At 40.7% G+C, this 17,288-nt stretch overlaps 1 long non-coding RNA gene across 1 annotated transcript in view; it reads right to left on the bottom strand.

The window, feature by feature from the left end:
• Nucleotides 1-4,827: 4,827 nt before the first annotated feature.
• The window catches only part of LOC137100270 (uncharacterized), a 52,443-nt gene continuing 39,982 nt past the window's right edge, over nt 4,828-17,288 (bottom strand). The window contains exons 3-4 of the long non-coding RNA XR_010910875.1: nt 10,513-10,577; nt 4,828-8,552 (exon numbers count right to left, since the gene is read on the bottom strand). This is a non-coding gene — a long non-coding RNA (uncharacterized lncRNA). The remainder of the gene's footprint in view (nt 8,553-10,512; nt 10,578-17,288) is intronic.

Genomic DNA, 17,288 nt, shown 5'->3' on the forward strand with positions numbered 1-17,288 from the left:
TGGAAATTTTTGCACAGTCTTGACTCAGTCACACCAGTGATTAGTGTGTGTTCCTACAGGCCACAGAAAATCAAAATGTGCCTCAGCATATGAGTGAGTCCCACAAAATATCCATATTTATAGAGTCTGGTCTTTCTGGAGTGAAAAGGAGGTACTTAACACTCCACTTCGCCTGATCAGGTCATTTTATGTGTCGTGCCTTGTCAGTGACAGACACTACTGCTGCACTTTATTTCAGGCCTCTAACTGACTGGATAAATGCCAGTGCAATGCTTTTCTACATCCAAATAAAACTGCCTTAAATTAGTCAATTCATGTTTGTTTCTGAGCACAGTGAAAGTTGTCTCCAGGGAGTAGCTCCGCTCAATTACTGTGTTGTTTTAGCAAATGGACTTGCTGAGTCGTGTCCAGATACTTCTGTACTACTGAAATATTAAGAGCTTAAATTCTACAAAAACTCTACAGATGTTTTGAAAATGTCCGTAAGCTGATTCATGATTTGACTGGCTTTAAAATTAGCATCATCATTTGGAAGACATTAAAGTGTCCCCATTGAAGAAATAACTAATATGAAATCCTTAATGCTCAATCTTTAATCCGACTGGGCGCCCAATGGTGTCCAGTCGGGACCATGGGCAACACCAAAAGGATTTTACTGAATCTTCCCGCTTCAAGTTTGGTTAGTTGTCTGTTTGCAGCGAGGATTAATTTGCTTGTTAATTCAATAGACCTCTATTAAAGCACATCAGCCAGACACACCACTCCACTAAGTGACACGTTTCTTTATTCTGCAAAGCAAGACCCTTGTAAATATTGTCCACACTCTTCTAAGCCTCTGTAATTCTACCTCAAATGTGGCACATGCACAATGTGCACAATGCACAATGTGCCACACAACATGCAAGTCTCCGAAAAGTTATGTTCCTATACCACTAAAATGCAAATGCAATTACATTTTCCTAAGAAATGTAGTAACAGACACATTACGTTTCCTGGGAAAATAATGAAAATATGTTGACATGTAACATAAATAGCGAGTTGCAAACACGTTGATACTGAACATATCAATAAACTGTTGCCAGACTTTTATTTTTCGTTGGGGTTTTTTTTTGTGCCAAATATCTGATTTTGCAGTGAAATATTCTTTTTTATTTTCAGCTGAAATATGCAATCTTATAGAACAATCTGCACTTTGTGTGACAATAGCATTATTAAAACATTTTATGGTTGTATTTAGGCAGTTACAGCAGCTGGTTATGGTCAGAGGAAAATCGAGCACTGGTGTAATAGAGGAAAATGTAACACATCACACACGTGTATAACGTGTATAAGTGCTTTTAAACAAATCCACGATCTTTCTCTAACCCTAACGTTAGTGGTTTTCTTGTTTGAACCTAACCAGACACAGGACTCTGGAATGGATCTTGGGTCTGTGGTTTGACAGTCTTACGCTTTGCGACACACCCCAACCACCTCCTTGCAAATCTTTTTTTTATTAATAATAGTACCATTTCATATATTCAAAAAATATGTTCGATCGGAACATAATGATGAACTCATTATATTTTCTTTTTCCCTCGCTTGTAGAGTTTTTGAGCAACTCTAGCATCATAAAAGTAATGTCATAAGAAACTGTATCTTTTACATTACTTTTACAAGAAAACTCCACAGGGCACCTGTAATGTTAAAGAAGCATTTGTGCCTTTTGAGTGCCACTATTACGCCAGAGCCCTGAATTTAAATTGCCAGCTTTTGACTGGAATCCTAACCAACTGAAAGCAGATGTGATTTCAAACAAATTACATTTAACTTAAAAGTAGAAAATAGGTTAAAAAAAACATTCAAACGCTGTATGTTTTTTGAGGTCAAAAAGATCTGTAACATAAAAAACAGTTTCTCATGACCTCAAAATGAGTCGGGAAAAATATGTGAATGTAATAATTATGTAACATGTTGCTGTTTGTTCTCATAAAGCAATGTGAAATGCACCCAAAAATGGATTAAACATGAAAGAATTATGATGATGACCCTTCTTTTGAAGAAGTCGGAAGCGTTTTGAATTTCTGGCAAGGACTAGAACCTTCTGAGGATCTCTGATAAGATCCCTCAACGTTAACTTTCTGGGCTATATTTCAGGCAGGATGAAGACGAACACAAAGCCGCCTTTGAAATACAAACACAAGTGAAGAAAAACCCTGAGTCTGCACTATTTGGATCATCTTCTGTTTCAAGATAAAAAAGCAGTCTAAGTTTGTGGTGGATTCCTCACATTTTCTGCTAAAGGAGGCACAATGGATTTAAACTTTACCGTGTTTAGTGTAATCAACAGTTTATACAGTGTATAAACTCAGTCGATTCAGACAAGAGTCATAGTAGTATTTTTTGCACTCAGAATATTTTATGTGGCCAGCTTATTTTTCAGAAGAAGAGTGGCTGACTGAGAGCATGCCAAAAGGAGAAATGTACAGTATACATCTTTAACTGTGTGCAAATATGTCAGTTTTCCTGGTGCAGAACTACAGTATGTGCAACAGGAGGTAATGATCTGAATCAGAAGTGTGTGTTGGTGATGAGGGCCTCAGTGGCTGTGTAAACAGGGCCTGGCTACCCTGAGAGCTGATGGCTATCGATCGGTCCAGGCACAGGAATGACAGGTCTTATCTGGAGCTGGGATGTGAGATAGTTGCCCGTGTGTCTCCCTACACACAGAGATACTCTCTGTTCAAACTGTGTGCAGCGAGACACAGAAGAAACATGCACATTGCACACAGTGGTGATACATGAGTGACCACCATCTTGTTTGTGCTATCATTGTGATAGATGGGTGTGCAGGTTCTTGTTGTTCCTCACCCCTCTGCCAGCTCTACACATCAGGAAACGAAATTCATGTGCTCCACGTAAAAAGGAGCAGTGTGTGGAGGGGTCAAGGGGTCACTCTTTTCCCTGACCAGTAGATTGCTGCACTGTAGGACGCAACAAATTGTCACAGGACACTTGGTCCATTATCATCAACTACTTGCTTTAGTGAAAAAAAAGTGCTGTAGAGCTGGTGAAAAGTGGGAACTTTTGTGTCTTTTCAGTGTCTTTGATCATGAATACAAAAGTGCACATTCTACAGACCATATATCAGTTGTCATGGATTGTTTTTACTTTATTTATAGTGAAGTAAGAGGGGAATCTACAATGTTCAGGAAGGTGGATGTGACTACTAAGTGACTAGAAAAAACACAGTAAAAACCCTTTGAATGTGCAAGATGTGTAAAATAGTTTCGAGGAAAACATATGAGTTTGGCGCATTTTATTATATTATTAATTGATATTATGATAATATTAATTTCCATATCATGTCCTAGTCAACGCATGATTTTCAGATCTGCTTTTTTAGGGGAATTGGTATAATACTCAGCTTATGAATATGGCTAAAGATGTTTTGAATTTAAAACCACATTAAACACATTATTAAATTGAACATTATTTTGGATTTAGATTTTCAGAGCTTTTAATATTGTGTGCATCCCACAGAAATACTGTGGCCGACTTATTGAGACATTTCTATCTGACAGCTTCACATGAAGACATCATTCATCCCTGCAGTTGACAGGTTGACACCCTCTGTCTAAATTCATCAGAGGCATAATGAGACAACTCTATCTGAGTGTGTTTCCCAAGGTAAACTCCAGAACATCACCAGGCCTTCTAAAGAAAAAGACAAGTACTGACCTGACCTTTGACTTGACTCTTCCTTCACACAGAAAAGAAACAAACAACACTGTTGGGAAAAGGCACATCTAAAAATGTTAGTGTCTTCCATTTAAATTTGATCCTTCCTCTTTGCAACTATGTAAAGGTCAGGCCACTAAAGCTGTTGTGTTGAATCACCCTCCGCTGGAAAATTTTCAGATTTCATAAAAATATAAATGAATAAATAAAAAAGGGTGGTGGTGGTAGGGGGGGGGAGAGAATGAAAAAAATCATTTGTCATAATTTCCCCTCCTGGACAGTTTTGGCTCTGCAGTCAGTCAGCAAATATTCAAATGTTGTGTTCAGTGGGCTGGGAGTGACGTTCTCACCAAGCGGGTACAACCCAGACTCTTTGAGGTGGTCTCCCAGTTGGAATTCTGAATCCAGGAGTGAAATGGCCTGTCAGGGTGATGTATGATGCAGAGGGGACAGAGGGCTGCATCCTGAACCTGGAGAATGTCTGCCATGCCCCTTCATTTCATGCGGACTAGCAGAAAGCACACAGGAACATATTTTCATATTCTCTCACACTCACTTGAAAAATGATGATAAACGAGCGTGAAAATAGTGCCATTAGGAGGTGAATTGATTAACAAATTGGAATCTGAACGATCTGCCGGGTGACCTAAAACCTAACACGACAAATAGCTAAATCAAAGATAAAATGTCCATGATTCCCCACTTCACTTGTAATGTATTGTTTAGTTCCTCTATCTATAAATACAAAGTTTCTTGTAATCACTTCTCTAAAGACTAAACTCAAAGGAAAGGGAAATGCTGCTGTGAATCAAAATGTGCTTGCTCATAAGGTCAAGCTCACATCATTTTTTGCCACAATTGAAAGTGAACCCACTCTCCGCCTCACCACCTCTCTCCCTTTCACTCTCATGTCAACCTTGCCTCCTGCTCTTCTGCTACGCCATGATTTCCATCTTGGACTGACGCCCCCTCCTCTTCTTTTTCCCACCCGACCGCACCCCCCAAAACTCTCCCACACCCCCTTGCCCCCGCCCCTCGCCTTGCTACTGCCTCTCTGCATTGATGCTGATAATTACCACTGAATGGATCTCCAGATTCCCATGGATGTCAGTGAAGCCTTTGGCCTGTTTTGCTGTTCCCCGCCTCATCCTCTCCTGCTTCCCAAGTCTCCCCTTCCTCTTCTCAATGGGGATTAAAAGAGAGGGAGAGAGGTGAGGGATTGAGAGGTTGAGTGAGGGTGCTTGCCCAGACTGAGCGATGCTTTGCCATGCAACTGCCTCATCTATGTCACCTTGCCAATCAAGGTTGTCACCCCATATAAAACAGAAACACCGGTGCATGTTTTTCACACGTACATAACCATAATGTCATTATCAATTTGATGTTGATGAATTGATAAAGTGCTTACTTTGGAAAATATAGTCATAATAATCTCAAGGTGAATCCCATGAAATATTAGAAAGTGAAAACCTGTTGGAAAATAGGTTACCTCTATAAAGAACAATTGTGGAAAATACAGAGAGCAGGGAAAGTAGCAGATTCCCACCACTTCTCCAGTGCAACCAGAGCTGAGTGGATCGACGTCATGGTCACTGGGAGCCCACGCACCCTCAGAATGCCAGAGGTAACCGATACCCAGGGAGCACTGGTCCAAGCTCAAAAACCCACTAAAGCTATGGTTTCTTCCAAGGAAGTCCAAGGCGGGGCCAACCAACACCACAGTTAATCACATCACACCACAGGGCCAGCATGAAGACTACAGACAGGGGCACTTTAAAGTGGCTAAAAGACTTGGCATGATGGACAAGAAAGAACTCTGCATAGGAAGAGTTCAAGTTAATTTATACTGACCATTAAAACCAATGTGTACCAGTACAAGCACTACCATACAGCATATATTACTCTTTAATTCAGCATGAGACATGGACATTTTCCAAGACCAAGTGGTAATTGTGACATTTTTCTGTTTCTTCGGACGTGGCTCCAGTTTGAGGAAATGGTTTGGAGTGGGCTTAAAGGCGTCTGTGCTGCAGGAGTGTTTGGAACCAACAAGGTTTGGCTCCCGGCTGCATGTCAACCTCACTTCAAATTATCCTCATTAACAACAATCCCAATGGGAAATGGCCATTTGTATGTTTGTGATACTCTGGTGTATAGAGCCCATAATAGTCCTGGATGCACAGCAGCATGAAAAGTGGCATTTAATAGTTAGGGTTGTACAGAATGTTGCTAAATGTCCAATAGCAACCCAGGACATGATACTAAAGTAGAAGTCATATAAAAATGAATGAAAAACAGCTAATTTAATGCCTTAAAAAAAAAAAAAGGTACAAAGCAAAATCTTTATCGGGAAAATCATGTCATGCATCTCTTATTTGGCTGCACACACTCCAATGTTAAAAATATAATCATGCAAATAGGGTGAAAATCAATCAATACTGGGCTATGCATGTCCCAACATTTTTCACTTCATGAACACAGACACGCACACAAACTTCTTCAATATTATGAGACAGAAAGTCAACTACAATGAAACTAAAAACAGTTGCATGTGATAGCTCAACCATAATCACAAAACTTGAGAGTTTTCTTCCCATCCGCCCTTATCATTTCCCAAGACTGTTTACTGCCAACACAACGCTGCTCAAGCTCTTTATGGACAGCCAAACTGCAATGTACTGCCAAGTCCTGCCCCATTACTTGGGCCGAACTCTGTTGTCTTGGCAACCCAGCATCCAAGAACACAGTGGGGATGGAGGGGGTTGGTTGTTTGCTGGTACTGGTTGTGATGTGCTTAGGGGGGCTTGCATGATGTCATCCTGTGGCATGGAGGGGTCCAATCAAGCCCTGAGAAAATTATGTCACCTTTTGTTGAGCCGGTCCATTCAGGCCTATAGAAGCGCAGTGAATTGAGAGCTGCAAAGAGGTCATTTTTTCCCCTGAGCTGTGTATGTGTGTGTGAGAAAAAGTGGAGGAAAAAAAAGGGGAGGGGGAGGAAGGCAAGCAGGGAAGTGCATTGTCAACATGCTAATGTTGTTGACCGTAAGCAGGGCCATAAAGATGTCATGAAGCTCAACTTCCAGAACATCAGCGCCAGGCCTTCACACCCCTTTTCTTTTTCAGATGGCGCTGACCTTGTCCCCCACAAATGTGATTCATAATACAATCCCCATCATGCTTTGAAAAACTTGTCAGAACATTGTCAAGCACCAGAATAAAAGCCTGAGTACACCGCAATGGAGCCTAGCCTGGTCGGCTTTGTTTTATCACAGAGAGCAAGACAACAATAAGCAAACCCTTAAGGAATAATTACCCCCCCTTAGCAACTCTGCTACCCCGCACTCCTGCACCGATATCCCTACCCCTGTGGAGACTGCAGCTTTTTCCCCCGGAGCCAAAACTTATTGACTCACAGCTGAAATTGACAGTGAAAGACAGCTGAATGGGAAGTCACTGCTGAATTGCTTAACTCACTCACACTTATTGAAAACATTGAATACATTTGTAATGTACACGGGAATGTGGGGATTTTTATCTGCAAAAACGGTAAAAACTCCCTGCAGTTTGAACCGTTTTGACCTATGCTGTGACATTAACCACTTCTCTATAAACATCACACATACTGTACTAAGTTTACAAAAACTAAACACAGCAGGCAAACACATTTTCCATTGTGTCATCTTTTTCATGGAAAACTTTCAAATACATGCCTTAAGATAAAAGTGAATCATCTTTAGATGCATTTCTAAAAAACCTTAAGTTTTTCAACATTTGTATGGCACATTTTCACTTTAGAATCCACTTTCCTGTTTCTCCTCGTTGCCTGAGCAGAAAAAAAGGAACAAAGAAAAAAACATACAATTAGTGACCAGCAAATACCGGCCTAGCTAGTAATGAAGCCAGGATTACAAACAATAACAGCACACTCATTTGCAGACACATAACGAACGTTGTGAAAGTTTCTTATCTTTAATTAATCTTATAGATCCGCAGCTGCAATGATAACATAAACAGACAGCACACACATTTTTATTTGGGCTAATAGGGTTTCACAGACAACATCATTTATGGAGCTATTAATCATCACGAGTATAAACACTTTGACAGGGTTATTAACCAACGTTAACACGAGCTGTCGATGTGTCACAGTGAAATGCAGTGTCAATAGGAGGATTTTGCTTTGCATTCATCAGCACCTTGATGACAATGGCTTCTTTGTGAAGGCAATTAGAAGATGTCAGCACTCAGTAACCCTGCTGAGAAGTCTTGATCACATGTGTATTCATTTGTTTTACACAAAGGGTGACATTTTTTTGCTCTTCACGAGAGTTGTACAGTGTACAGCGCTGCACTGGTATTCAGCCTGTGAAACGGCATCTGATTGGTTTCCATTTACATTTCCAGCACATGCTGATCTTGTGTCGAGAAAAACACAATAAATGTTACAACTATGAGCAACAGTGTGAAACACTTAACATCAAAAGCAGAAATCTATATTAATATGGGTTCAGATAAGAAAAAGCCTAACAATATGTAAATCCATTGCGGTAGCTGCGATGAATGTACATTCCTCAGGTGGACTTTCCTATCGAGCAGCTCTCCAGATAGGGTTGACTGATGGGTTCCAAAATGTCTGGGCAGCAGAATACACTGCACCATCCTGCTGGGTCTGTGTCCCAGCTTCTCTGAGCAGAGCAGCTGGCAGTGTTTCCTGAGAGCGAGATTGTCAGTGATGGAAGTGACGGAACCCATGCTGTCAGCAGGCACGCCAGGAGCAAACATCTGCTGAAGGGGATGCTCAACCACAGTCCAAACCAGGATTTAGAATGAGCCTAGAAACATAATACAGAAACTAATGATTGACTGAGGCCAAAAACCACTTGAAGCTTGAACGTTGACACATGTTTCTCAAACTCTTACTAAACAAAATTACAGGCCTTTCTAGCAACATTTATTTAAGGTAAAGGTAACTGTTAACTGTATCAAACAGAGAAACACCCAAAACTGATCAACCCAAATGTCTACTGTGCCGATTCCTTTGGGAGAAAAGATTTGGCGGCTTTCACAAATTTTCCACACAAAAATGGGCTTGAGGATTCGAACTGGCACAAAGAATTTGCAGTTACAGAACTACCAAAAACCCCTATCCATGGCTGAAATTATCACATTATGAGTGGTGGCAAAAGGCTGTGTGTTTTGCTGCCAGCAGTGTGCATACAAATCACTAGGTCTGCTCGGCGCAGCTGGAGCTAGATATTTTTTCGGTCCAATACTGAAATTAAGATGTCACAATAATTCTCCTTCAGGGCAAAAAAGTCCTGATTGCAAAGATATGTCTCATTTCAATAATGACACAAATGAAATATCACTTTTGTCTAGAATATGAGTGTATTAACAGTTAAGGATTAAAATAATAAAATTCTTTAACACTTAACAGCTGCATACAGTATGGTTGCCATTTTCTTTAAAGAGCACTAGAAAATCTGAAAAGGTAGAAGATGCAGGTGGGCAACTCTTGACAACCCATATGTGTTTTACCTGTGAATGTGCAACCTCCCACATAATGACATTATGTTGTCTGCCCCCACATATTGTGCACTAAATCCTGTGGTTGTCATGGCAGCAAAGTGGCAGGACCAGCCTGTCCTGCCTGTTCTTTGCCTGTGTAAAGAGCAATGTGTCAGAGGACAAAAATTCATCCATCATTGTTTCCCATCCTCTTTCTGCCTGCACTGAGCCAGTTTACCTGAAAGGAGCCACGTACACAATGTGGCCTCGCCATCAAACACGTTCTTTATCTTTGTCGTCCTGCACATCTTTCTCGTTTAACCCTGGGCCTCACATATCCATATCCCATTCAAGCTTGCTTTCCCTGGCCTAAGCTACAACCACTCTCTTCCTGTTATTTGACAAATCTACCAATAGTTTTTGGTTGTATGCTTTTTCTGCATCAGCTTTTACCTGATCACTCCCCCCCCCCCCCCCCTCTCTTTTGCCTTTCGTTCTGGTTTTTTCCCTTCCCACGTCTTTCACTTTGGATCAAAGCCAGCAGAGCAATATCAGCAAACAGAACCAGGCCTCAACCTGCCTCTGAGTCTCAGCCTGCCCGTGTATGCCTGTCTGTGCCTGGGGCTGTGACTGAGGCCGGCCCATATCTCCCTCCCTCATCAGCACATCTACTGTACCTGTCTGCTGGCTCCCTGCCATCCACACACACAGTTCCCCTACATGTACTGAGAGAACCAGGCAGAAGAGAAGATGACAATAATCCAAGCCTAAAATCTGCAGAAAAAGACTACTCATGTTGGGGTCAAGCATATTGGACCTCCCCTGAGCACTCCCACAGCTACCCTGACAGGTAAACATATACAGTACCACTCCTTCAGCTAGCTGGCTGCCCCGCACCATCCCATCAACAGGTTTCTTTGAAGGCCACCGACTCTGTGGTGGGCCATCAAAGCATATCTTCATTTGGTTCCATTGAAAGGATCTGAGGCTCATGAGAGAAGCTGTGTTTGAAGTGATATCTCTGAGCCACTGCATTCTTTACCATGCTGTCATGACTTGAGTTACACAATACAAAAAAAAGCAAGAACATGGGCATAAAGCCAGTGCCACCACCCTGATCGTGTCTCTCATATATGTGAACTACTTTTGCAGCCTCTGTTTGATCAGAGAACGTAGCAAGCTCAGGTTGTTTATAGCAGCTGTCAGCGTTTATAATCAGATGCACTGTGTGGGATCACAGATTCAACTGAATGAAGATCAAACAAAAGGCAGAGTCATCCCTACCTGGTGAATCTGTTAAGGTCATGTTTCCATTAGTCAGCCTCTTCTCTGTGCTCACCTGAGATCATCTGAAAAGATAAAGGATGGAGAATTGGAATGATTCAGTGAAAGACTCATTCAATGCTGAAAAAAGAAAAGAAAAAAAGAATCAGATTAACCACAATCCAGGTCAGGCTAAATGTGCAGTGAACATATATTTATGCTACATTACAACAACAATTTTCAGGTTTGTCAGTTTTCAATTCATGAGATTTTGCGCAGTGGTCTCCCACACACGAACACCACCAGCAAATGTAGGAAAATAAGTCCTTTACTTGAGACATATCACTCATCTGCTCTCTCTACCTGTAAGTTGCATTGTTTAAAGGCTGTTGTTAAAGCTGGATTTATAATGACCATGTGACTTCTTCTCCAGTATCTTCACAGCACATTTAAAAAGTCCAACATGCTGTAGTGACATAGATCACCCCAACTCTGTTTTGTGTAAATCTAAGGTTTCATTGGAGGTCTACAGTACCTGGCAATTCAGAATGAAGTAGTTATAGAAGCTTTTCCAGTCTACCTTTTCAAATGTGCTTGGTGTGCTGGATTTATTTTATAAGGTCAACAGGTTCAAGTCAATATCGAATTAACAAACTTGCACATTTCTTCATAGGAAAATGTTTAAGACTGAAGCAATGCTCTCTGGACCAGCGACAGCTTTGGTCCCTCTTCACCCATTCACAGACAAAGGTGCTCTCTGCTTCTACGTTTCACTGTCCCAAACTTGTTACCTTGGAAACAAATGTACTGTTTTCGAGTGACACAAAGCCTGTACCTAAGAACCTCCTTTCAGGTTGAAGTCTCCAAGAGTTGAGGGGAAAACGGCAATAACAGGACGGCAGGGAGAGAAACTGAATACGGGCAAATTGCTTCCCAGAGTTTCTGGAGGACATGGTAAAATGATTCTCTCTTTCCTCTCCCTTTCAAAATACCTTTCCCTGGCATGAGGCACCATAGGTAGATGTGTGCTGGTCTCATTTCTTTTATATTCCTTTTTGTAATTCTGTTTTTTCTAACCATCATACTGAGCTAAGTGAGTTATCACGTACACCAGCAGGTCGGAGCTGCATGTGGATAGATGAGGTAATGTTTAGAAAGTTGGCAATCCAGGAGAATGGTTGGTCAGGTCTTGATTAGCTCAGGGGTAGGGGCTTTTTCTAATACTGGACAACCCTTTGTGTTGTGAGATTACTACCTTATGAAAAACTGCCCCTGCTGACACTCCTGATGGGATCAGAGCTTCCTGTCCGCTGCATTGTCCTGCTTATGAGCTCTCCACAAATAGGAGAGAAAACATAGAGCGAAGCACTAAGCATCTCTAAAAAGCCAGACATGAGCAGTGAGAAATCTCTTTGGCTTGTGTAGGAGATAACAGAATTAATTAAAAAAGCCTGGATTTATTAACCAGGTATAAAACACAATAACACATACTCATGCATTTCTCCTTTACTGTAGTTGTCTCCTTTAGCCACTCACTTAATGAAAATCATAGGATGGACCACATCCAACTCTTAAAAAACAAAAAAGAAAAGAAAAAAAAAGTGTGAATCATTGAATTCAACTATGTAAAAAACTAAAGCTTTCAGGGCATTTGGTCCTCTTAAGAAAGCAGGGGCTATAGGATGATTTCAGTTATTTGATGTAATTTCTGATGGTCTATTAGTTCAAAATAAAGCTCTAACTATAGGAGATGTGTAAACATAAAGATGCAAACAAAACTTGCATCAGAGTCTGAAGCAGAGCTGTACTTTATTCCAGATGTGTAATCGACTTTTAATTAGCAGTGGCCTCACTTACATATAACTTTTCTTCAAATAAATCTGCTTTAAAACACCAAGAGCAATGGAATAAATGCAGCATTTTTTGTTTGTTCAACCGCATAGCAAACTGTAACACCTTTCTGTTTCTATTGTTTAACAACCTACACAAACAAGTGCTCATGTTTCTGCACTGTTCTTTGCAAAAAAAAGAAAAGAAGAAAACCCACAGATAAATACTTATAGGCGTACACTGTAAACACAAGCATGCAAGCTCATATCCATGCATTAAAACACAGACACACACAGACACACAGACACACACACACACACACACACCTCCTTTCAGTGATACAGGGCACAAACTTGTGCCGGTGGCCATTTAAACCAGTCATATGAAACGACCCATTCCTTTCTGCAAATCAGATTACATCTCTGAGCTGAGGTCTGCACAGTCCACACACATTTTAAGGCTCAGCGCTCAGGTCCATGCAAAACACACACACACACAAAGAGCTTAATCAGATTTTATCCTTCTAGTCTTTGTGAATGTACACAATTGCCAGATCTAAAAATACAAACTCTAAATATGCATTTAACTTTCAGGATATAGTAAATATACAGCATGTACGGACTATGTACTTTTTACTAAAATGAGTTTAGCGTAGACATATCTACAGAATAAGAACAAAAAAGCAAATTCTTTGTCAAAGAAAATCATAGGGGGCTGTGATAAACCTCCTTTCAGTGGTGTTTGACTGCTCTTGGGAAGTTCTGCTATGGAATGAGCACATGTGGAAACATGTTTGTAGTGTGTTTGGCAAGAATACAAATAAATGATTTGCAAATGATTCAAGTCTTATTCAGGTTACCAAGCACTGATGAGTGTAAGCTGCTTAAATTTGTTTCAGTTTCTTTTTTTTTTAAACAAACTTAGTTGTTCCATTGAATTAATTTGTTAGAAGATAAAAATGGTTTGCTAAAGCCAGTCAATAATAAACATAAAGTACTCGTTATTAGTGTAGTGCTATCTGAGTATTTCAATCTCAGTCACAATGCAAACAATGTTTGGGTGACTGCTGGGAGAATGGTTGGTTTAGATCCTACCCAGACAGTTGGAAGGAGTCTCTGTCCCGATATGCAACCTCATTTCAAAAAAGGTGAAACGATGTGTAAAATGTAAATAAAAACAGAATGCAAGGAGTTGCAAATCTTCTCAACAAATATCTTATTCACAATAGAACGTAAACAACATATCAGAAGTTGAAACTGAGACATTTTAACATTTATTTGAAAATATTAGCTCATTTGGATATGATGGCAGCAACAAATAAAAGTTGGAAGAGGTTGGTGTAAGTAAGTAAAATCTATTAATACAACAGTTTTTACAAGAAATTGTTCCACAACTTTTAGATGCAGTTTGTCACAGAATGGTGAACCCCTGCCCGTCTTTACATACGAGAGACTCTGCCTCTCTGAAATGCTCCTTTTATACCCAGTCATGTTACTTACTAACCTGCCAATTAACCTAATTAGCTGTCAAATGCTCGTCCATTTGTTTTTTCATTTGAAGTAATTACTTTTTCAGCCTTTTATTGCACCTGTTTCAACTTTTTTAAATTGTGTTGCTGCCATCAACTTCAAAATTAGCTAATATTTTCCTTAAAATGGTAAAATGTCTCAGTTTCAACATCTGATGTTGTTTATTTTCTATTGTGAATAAAATATGGGTTGATGAGATTTGATCAGATTTTTTTAATTGGGGTTGTACGGCAAGCGTTCACTCTGCCTATTACAAAGTGCTTAAACTATAGCAGCAGGTCACTCTGGCCCAATTAAGAACACGTATGTTGAGTCTGGAAAAAAACAACAAGAACACAGCACTGTTGCCCAGTGTTTGCATAAAAAGAAAATCCTAAATAGATGACTTGTATTGCTCATTGTGATCTTTTTGCCCTTGGTGCAATGGAAGTAGACGGTGGAAAGTTGTGGGTGGCAGGAAGCTGAGACAGTTGTGGCTACAATGGGGTGTCAGGACTCTGTCAGTCAGTCCAACTCAAGTTCAACACAAGCAGGCCTCTCTCTCTTCAAAATGACATCTGAGAAGAACAGTGATGGAGACCAACAGGGAGGGGAATGGAGGAGCCGAGGGGCCTCATTCTGAGTTGCACTGGCTGCTCAGATAAGATGACAGGAAAGGGCAGATTGGGGCAGGGCAACAGAGGAAGCTGGCTGAGGCTACTGTTATCCCAGGAAAAGCTCACTCATCCCTCAGATCACCTGCTACACCTTTGGAGTCCAGGATCTGATTTGGCCACACAGCCAGGAGTTGGGAATTGGTCACCATAGCCTCAGGTTGGACTCAATGTAAACCGATCTAGCATTTCGTCTGCAGCAGCTGTGCACAATAAATGACTGTACTGGTGTTTAGAGATATTTTGGTCAAAGAAACATGAATTTTGTGTTTACGTTACATCAATAGCAACCTAACCCCGATTTGGAACATACTAGGCAGCCAGTGCTTTTCCCAAAAACACAGTTTTGAGAAAGATTTAAAACACACTTGACATAAACATTTCAACACTTTTGTCAGGATACATTGTTGTGTGATAAATCCTTTTTTGGTGCTTTCAAGGACACCCTGACATCTGAGGTTTGAAAGCAGTATGAACTTACCAAATGTGTGATAGATGTGGGATAGACTTTGTGACAGCATAGTAAATGAATGCTGGCTGCTGCATAAAAGTCTAGTTTCTGTTTATGTACATCAAAAGTCTACAATCTACAAAAAAAAAACAAAAAAAAAAACAAAAACAAAATGCTAAAATAAAAATCACCTCAAACTTGCTTTTTGGAAATAACTTAGTAAATGCTACAAATGTAAAATATGTAAATTGCAAACGACTTGCATCATGCATCGTGCACACACACACACACACACACACACACACACACACACACACACACACACACACACACACACACACACACACACACACACACACACACACACACACACACACACACACACACACACACACACACACACAAACACGTATAATAAACCACCACCTAGTAGTATCTTTATCTGGATTATTTCCTGTTCTCCGGGTTGGCATATGGTCACTGGTTCCTGTTTTACAGAAACAACTATCTTACCACTGACACAACTTCAGTGGCAAGGAGCGTGACTGTAGAATTCTGCTGTAGGTGCTTAAAAATCTAAAAAAAGGATGAGATTTGCTCCATCTGGAAACATCTGGAAAAATCCTACATGGTAAAGTAGATTGTGATGTTTAGGATATAGTTTGACGAGCACAGTTCCCATTTTTTTCTTAGTAATCTTACCAAGAAGCAGAGGTGCAATAATGAATGTCATACGCCGACCCCAAGCTCACTTCTGGAATGAAAATTTAAGACAATAAAGTTCTATCAAGCAGCTCTTTAAAAAGACAAATTTACCCCCCTCTCTTGGTGTATGTAGAAAAAAACTTTGTGTGCTGAATTTCACAAGGTGAGAAGTGAGTGGATAGTTCCATTTGGCTGCAACGTCAGTAACTTCTCTCTTCTATAACAAAAATGTTACCCATCAACTTTTTAACCTATCTGTCCCATTGGTCAGAGGAGCTGCGAAATGTTAGTTTTGGAGTGAAGGTAAACAGCTTCTCCCATGGTGGGCCTGTACCCTACACAGAGTAAGCACATGTTTCCCATTGTGGTTAAAAGGGAAGGGGATTAATGTGTAGTGCAGCCGGAGCCACAGCCATACACCCCATGGTGGGATCACAGTACTCTCAGGTCTTTCAGTACTGCTGATGCAGCCTAGTTGGAAGTGGCTTGTGTAGGGAGAAGCAATGACCAGATCTATGAGATGTCAGGGTCATTTAGAGCCTAAATTTGAGGCCTTTCTATAGATTTCAGGAGCTAGACATGTTTCCATGTTGACAGAACGGCATGACTGAGGCTGGCAGACAGTCACACAAAAACACAGGGTGGACAAGGATTATGAAAAGGTGTTGAAAACGAGTGGATTTTGGTTTTCAGGGGCCCAGTACTGTCCCTATGAAAAAGAGATCACCTTCAAAACTGACATTAAAGACGGGGAGAGGAAAAACAGGGGGAAAGAGATGAAGGCAGAATGGGACTGAAAATGAAAGGGAAAAAAATAGCTTTGGCTGCCAAATATGAGGTTTTCACCCCAGGGCCTCAGGGTCAAATAGGCCACACTCAAGTTCCACAGGGGACAGTAAAAGCAGGAGACTGTGACAGTGCAGCCAATTAAGGGACACTTTAAAAAGGCAAATAATGCAAGGGACATAGAGGAAGATATGCATAGTGGAGCATATCCGCACTTACCAAAAAACTGGCAATTAACAAACACCCCATGAAGATCAGCTGTGACTGCTTCAGCTGGAAGGCTTCCATGTGCAGGGAGGAAACTTTCTGTACACGCTAAGAAAAAATGTGGAGGGTCAAACATTCAGCCTGTCAGTCTCACCCAAGTGTCTCTACAAGGTAGTTTAGGGAAATTATAGTCTTCTGGTGTTTGAGGTTTTAATAAGCGGAGATTGTTTTTAGACTTGAAGGCCAAAACATTTAAATCTTCAGTTTTAACCTAATAAAACACATGCATGTGCACACACCCACAAAAAGCAGTGTTCAGTGGACTTTAAATATTTAAGTACTGGGCCTGTGGAAAAGACTGCTTTTGTGGTGTGAAATTATCACACAACACAATATGAACTTGAAAATGAAACGCTTGAAATGGTGTATTTCCATCTTGGCCTCTGCACTATTTAGGGAAGCTTGTGACTTGACCCAGAGGTGCCTTAGGTACAATCACACTTTGCAACAAGTTTAGGTCAAGCAGCTGTTTTTCAAGCAGCGTCCTTTGGCTTCAAAGCCCACAAACATAAACACAGATAATTCTATGCTATACGTCTGTCAATTTTGCACCGTTGGTGTATCAGCTTCTGTGTA

This window comes from Channa argus, chromosome 15, assembly GCF_033026475.1.
Source record: "Channa argus isolate prfri chromosome 15, Channa argus male v1.0, whole genome shotgun sequence".
In the NCBI taxonomy this organism is placed as follows: Eukaryota; Metazoa; Chordata; class Actinopteri; order Anabantiformes; family Channidae; genus Channa; species Channa argus.